We start from the raw sequence: 6,000 nt of genomic DNA, 5'->3' as shown, positions 1-6,000 counted from the left end.
ATATTCAAGTACAGGAAATACAGAGAACACCACAAAGATATTCCTCAAGAAGAGCAACCCCAAGGCACATAATTGTCGGATTCACCAGTGTTGAAATGAAGGAGAAAATGCTAAGGGCAGCCAGAGAGAAAGGTCAGGTTACACACAAAGCGAAGCCCATCAGACTCACAGCGGATCTCTCAGCAGAAACCCTACAAGCCAGAAGAGAGTGGGGGCCAATATTCAACATCCTTAAAGAAAAGGGCTTTCAACCCAGAATTTCATATCCAGCCAAACTAAGCTTCATAAGTGAAGGAGAAATAAAAGCCTTTACAAATAAGCAATTACTCAGAGATTTCATCATGACCAGGTCTGCTTTACAAGAGCTCCTGAAAGAAGCACTAAACATAGAAAGGAACAACCAGTACCAGCAACTCCAAAAAATACCAAATGGTACAGAGCATCTACACAAAAAAGAACTGCATCAACTAATGGGCAAAACAGCCAGCTAGCATCAAAATGGCAGTATCAAATTCACACATAACAATACAAAGCCTAAATGTAAATGGGCCAAACACCCCAGTCAAAAGACACAGACTGGCAAACTGGATAAAAAGCTAAAACCCATCAGTGTGCTGTATCCAGGAAACCCATCTCACATGCAAGGATACACAAAGGCTCAAAATAAAGGGATGGAGGAAGATTTACCAAGCAAATGGAGAGCAAAAAAAAGCAGGAGTTGCAATTCTCGTCTCTGAGAAAATAGACTTTAAACCAACAAAGATCAAAAGAGACAAAGAAGGACATTACATAATGGTAAAAGGATCAATGCAAAAAGAAGACCTAACCATCCTAAATATATATGCACCCAATACAGGTGCACCCTGATAGATAAAGCAAGTTCTTGATGACTTACGAAGAGACTTAGAATCCCACATAATAATAGTGGGAGACTTTAACACCCCACTGTCAATATGAGACAGATCAGTGAGACAGAAAATTAAGCATATCCAGGACTTGAACTCAGACCTGGACCAAGAAAATCTAATAGACATTTACAGAACTCTCCACCCGAAATCCACAGAATATACATTCTTCTCAGCACCACATCACACCTACTCTAAATCTGACCACATAATTGGAAGTAAATCACTCCTCAGCAAATGCAAAAGAATGGAAATCATAACAAACAGTCTCTCAGACCACAGTGCAATCAAGTTAAAACTCAGAATTGAGAAACTAACTCAGAACCGCACAGCTTCATGGAAACTGAACAACTGGGTCTTGAATGTTGACTGAATAAACAATAAAATGAAGGCAGAAATAAACATGTTCTTCAAAACCAACGAGAACAAAGACACAACATACCAGAATCTCTAGGACACATTTAAAGCAGTGTCTAGAGGAAAATATAGAGCAATAAATGCCTATATAAGAAGCAAGGAAAGATCTAAAATCGGCACCCTATGGTCAAAATTGAAAGAGCTAGAGGAGCAAGATCAAAAAAACTCAAAACCTAGCAGAAGACAAGAAATAATTAAGATCAGAGCAGAACTGAAGGAGATAGAGACACAAAAAACCCTTCAAGAAAATCAATAAATCCAGGAGCTGCTTTTTTGAAAAGATCAACAAAATAGACCACTAGCCAGATTAATAAAAAAGAAAAGAGAGAATAATTAAATAGATGCAATAAAAAATGATAAAGGGGACATCACCACGGAATCCACAGAAATATAAACCATCATCAGAGATTATTACAAACAACTCAATGTACATAAACTAGCAAACATGGAAGAAATGGATAAATTCCTGGACACTTGCATCCTCCCAAGGCTAAACGAGGAAGAAGTTGAAACCCTGAATAGACCAATAACAAGGGCTGAAGTTGAGGCAGCAATTAATAGCCTACCACCCAAAAAAAGCCCAGGTCCATATGGGTTCACAGCCAAATTCTACCAGACATACAAAGAGGAGCTGGTACCATTCCTTCTGAAACCATTCCAAACAATCCAAAAAGAGGGAATACTTCCCAAATCATTTTATGAGACTAACATCATCCTGATACCAAAATCCAGCAGAGACTGAACAAAAAAAGAAAAGTTCAGGCCAATATCCAGGATGAACATAGATGCAAAAATCTTCAATAAAATACTGGCAAACCGATTGCAACAGCACATCAAAAAGCTTATCCACCATGATCAAGTAGGCTTCATCCCAGGGATGCAAGGCTGGTTCAACATAAGCAAGTCTATAAACATAATTCACCACATAAACAGAACCAAAGACAAAAACCACATGATTATCTCAATAGATGCAGAGAAGGCCTTTGACAAAATTCAACAGACCTTTATGCTAAAAACCATCAATAAACTATTGACGGAACATATCTCAAAATAATAAAAGCTATTTATGACTTACAAAGAGACTTAGAATATCATACTGAATGGGCAAAAACTGGAAGCATTCCCTTTGAAATCAGGCACTAGACAAGGATGCCCTCTCTCACCACTCCTATTCAATATAGTATTGGAAGTTCTAGCCAGAGCAATCAGGCAAGAAAAAGAAATAAAGGGTATTCAATCAGGAAAGCAGGAAGTCAAATTGTCTCTATTTGCAGACGACATGATTGCATATTTAGAAGGCCTCATTGTCGCAGTCCAAAATCTCCTGAAACTGATAAGCAACTTCAGCAAAGTCTCAGGATACAAAAATCAATGTGCAAAAATCACAAGCATTCCTATACACCAATAACAGACTTAAAGAGAGCCAAATCAAGAAGGAACTGCCATTCACAATTGCTGCAAAGAGAATAAAACACCTAGGAATACAACTAACAAAGAACATAAAGGACCTCTTCAAGGAGAACTACAAGCCACTACTCAACGAAATAAGAGAGGACACAAACAGATGGAGAAACATTCCATTTTCATGGTTAGGAAGAATCAGTATCGTGAAAACGGCCATACTGCCCAAAGTAATTTACAGATTCAACACTATCCCCATGAAGCTACCAATGACCGTATTCACAGAACCAGAAAAAACCACCTTAAACTTCATATGGAACCAAAAGACAGCTCACATAGTCAAGTCAATTCTAAGCAAAAAGAACAAAGCTGGAGGCATCACACTACCTGACTTCAAACTATACTACAAGGCTATAGTAATCAAAACAGCATGGTACTGGTACCAAAACAAAGATATAGACCAATGGAATAGAACAGAGGCATCGGAGGCAAGAGCACACATCTACAACCAGCTGATCTTTGACAAACCTAAGAAAAACAAGCAATGGGGAAAGGTTTCCCTGTTTAATAAATGGTGTTGGGAAACTGGCTAGCCATGTGCAGAAAGCAGAAACTGGACCCCTTCCTGACACCTGATACTAAAATTAACTCCAGATGGATTAAAGACTTAAACATAAGACCTAACACCATAAAAACCCTAGAAGAAAACCTAGGGAAAATCATTCAGGACATAGGCATGGGCAAGGACTTCATGACCAAAACACCAAAAGCATTGGCAACAAATGCCAAAGTAAACAAATGGGACCTAATCAAACTCCACAGCTTCTGCACAGCAAAAGAAACAATCATTAGAGTGAAACGGCAACCAACAGAATGGGAAAAAATTTTTGTAGTCTACCCATCTGACAAAGGGCTGATATCCAGAATTTATAAAGAACTAAAGCAGATTTACAAGAAAAAAACAAACAAGCCCATTCAAAAATGGGCAAAGGATATGAACAGACACTTTACAAAAGAAGACATCCATGAGGCCAATAAATATGAAAAAATGCTCATCATCACTGGTCATTAGAGAAATGCAAATCAAAACCACATTGAGATACCATCTCACACCAGTTAGAATGGCGATCATTAAAAAATCTGGAAACAACAGATGCTGAAGAGGATGTAAAGAAATAGGAACACTTTTACACTGTTGGTGGGAGTGTAAATTAGTTCAACCATTGTAGAAGACAGTGTGGCAATTCCTCAAGGACCTAGAAATAGAAATTCCATTTGACCCAGCAATCCCATTACTGGGTATATATCCAAAGGATTATAAATCGTTCTACTATAAGGACACATGCACACAAATGTTCATTGCAGCACTGTTTACAATAGCAAAGACTTGGAACCAACCCAAATGCCCATCGATGATAGACTGGACAGGGAAAATATGGCACATATACACCATGGAATACTATGCAGTCATAAAAAATGATGAGTTTGTGTCCTTTGTAGGGACATGGATGAACCTGGAAACCATCATTCTCAGCAAACTGACACAAGAACACAAAATCAAACACCGCATGTTCTCACTCATAGGTGGGTGTTGAACAATGAGAACACATGGACACAGGGAGGGGAGCATCACACACTGGGGTCTGTCGGTGGGAACTAGGGGAGGGACAGCGGGGGATGGGGAGTTGGAGAGGGATAACATGGGGAGAAATGCCAGATATAGGTGATGGGGAGGAAAGCAGCAAACCACATTGCCATGTATGTACCTATGCAACAATCATGCATGTTCTTCACATGTACCCCAAAACCTAAAATGCAATAAAATATGTATTACAAAAAAAAAAAAAAAAAAAAGAAATGATCATGACTTGAACTGGGTTGGTTGCAGTAGAGGTAAAACAGTGGGCAGATAAATTTTGGAAGTAGAACAGATAGACTTTTTGATATTGGAGGTAGGAAGTGGTAAAAAGGGAAGAATATAGGATAGTTCCTAGGCATGAGGCTTGAACAACTGTGTAGTTTATACAGAAATTTCTTTGGTTATTTAGAACTATGTATCTCACTTTATAATAGAGAAAACAAGTAATACCTGGAAAACAGAGGTTGAAAGGTGTTTAAGATCTTATATAAATCCTTATTACAAAAGCAGTGAAAATGTAAACACTAAGGATCACAAAAACTAACCTGCCTATAAACTGCCCAACTACAAATTATCCAATAGGAAATACATGAATTTGAATTTCTGAATTAAGCACAGTAACAAAATACACTTGTATTAATACCTTGCTAATCAGCTAGTCTGGATAAAGGCTCATGCATCTAACAACAAAAAAATACTACTTAGATGTTCTTTCCTATCGCTCATTCTAAAACATTTACCCAGTTTACAGAGGATTCTTGTTATATACTCTTCTTTCCAAAAGTTTCCAATCTCAATCAGATTACCAGACATTCTTTTTTTAAAAAATCACTCAATTCACTAACAAAAGAACCAAATACTAATAACCTAGAGGAATTTATTATGCTTTTACCTTAGCCCTTCCACAATTTTTTTTTTTTGAGACATAGTTGCAATCTCAGCTCACTGCAACCACCACACGCCAGGTTCAAGCGATTCTCCTGCCTCAGCCTCCTAAGTGGCTGGGATTATAAGCACACGCCACCATGCCCGGCTAATCTTTGTTATTTTTAGTAAAAACAAGGTTTCACCATGTTGGTCAGGCTGGTCTCGAACTCCTGATCTTGTGATCCACCCACCTCGGCCTCCCAAAGTGCTGGGATTACAGCCGTGAGCCACCATGACTGGTCCAAATATTTTTAAATAAAAGAGAAACAAGAAGATAACAAGTCCTATTATCTTTAAAATTTGAACTCCTAAACAAGGCTTTCTGAAGCCTGCTACGTAAATACAGACTCCTAGATAGGATCCAAATTTCACTAGTCTTCAACTAACCTCTTATTTGGCACCAAATCCCTAAAATTAGATACAAGTATCTTTTGGATATTCCTAGCTTAAAGGTAGGCAAACCTAGTTCACCTTAAAAAAAAACTTTATTGGTCCAGAAAGTCTAGTTTTAAAAGCCTTATTTTATACAAAAAGATAAATTATCTGTGGGATTCTACAAATGTTCATACATTCACCCACTTACTTATAATTTGATATATCCATACATTTATCCATTAGATGCCTCAAAACTTTGAGAAGCTAATTTCACTGAAATATAGCCCCCTAGGCCAGGCATAGTGGCTCACACTTGTAATCCCAGCACTTTGGGAG

The sequence above is a fragment of the Aotus nancymaae genome, unplaced genomic scaffold (assembly GCF_030222135.1).
Source record: "Aotus nancymaae isolate 86718 unplaced genomic scaffold, 86718_ANA_hifiasm-v0.15.2.pri h1tg000007l, whole genome shotgun sequence".
Lineage (NCBI taxonomy): Eukaryota > Metazoa > Chordata > Mammalia > Primates > Aotidae > Aotus > Aotus nancymaae.
Note: the sequence above shows the minus strand (reverse complement) of the source record.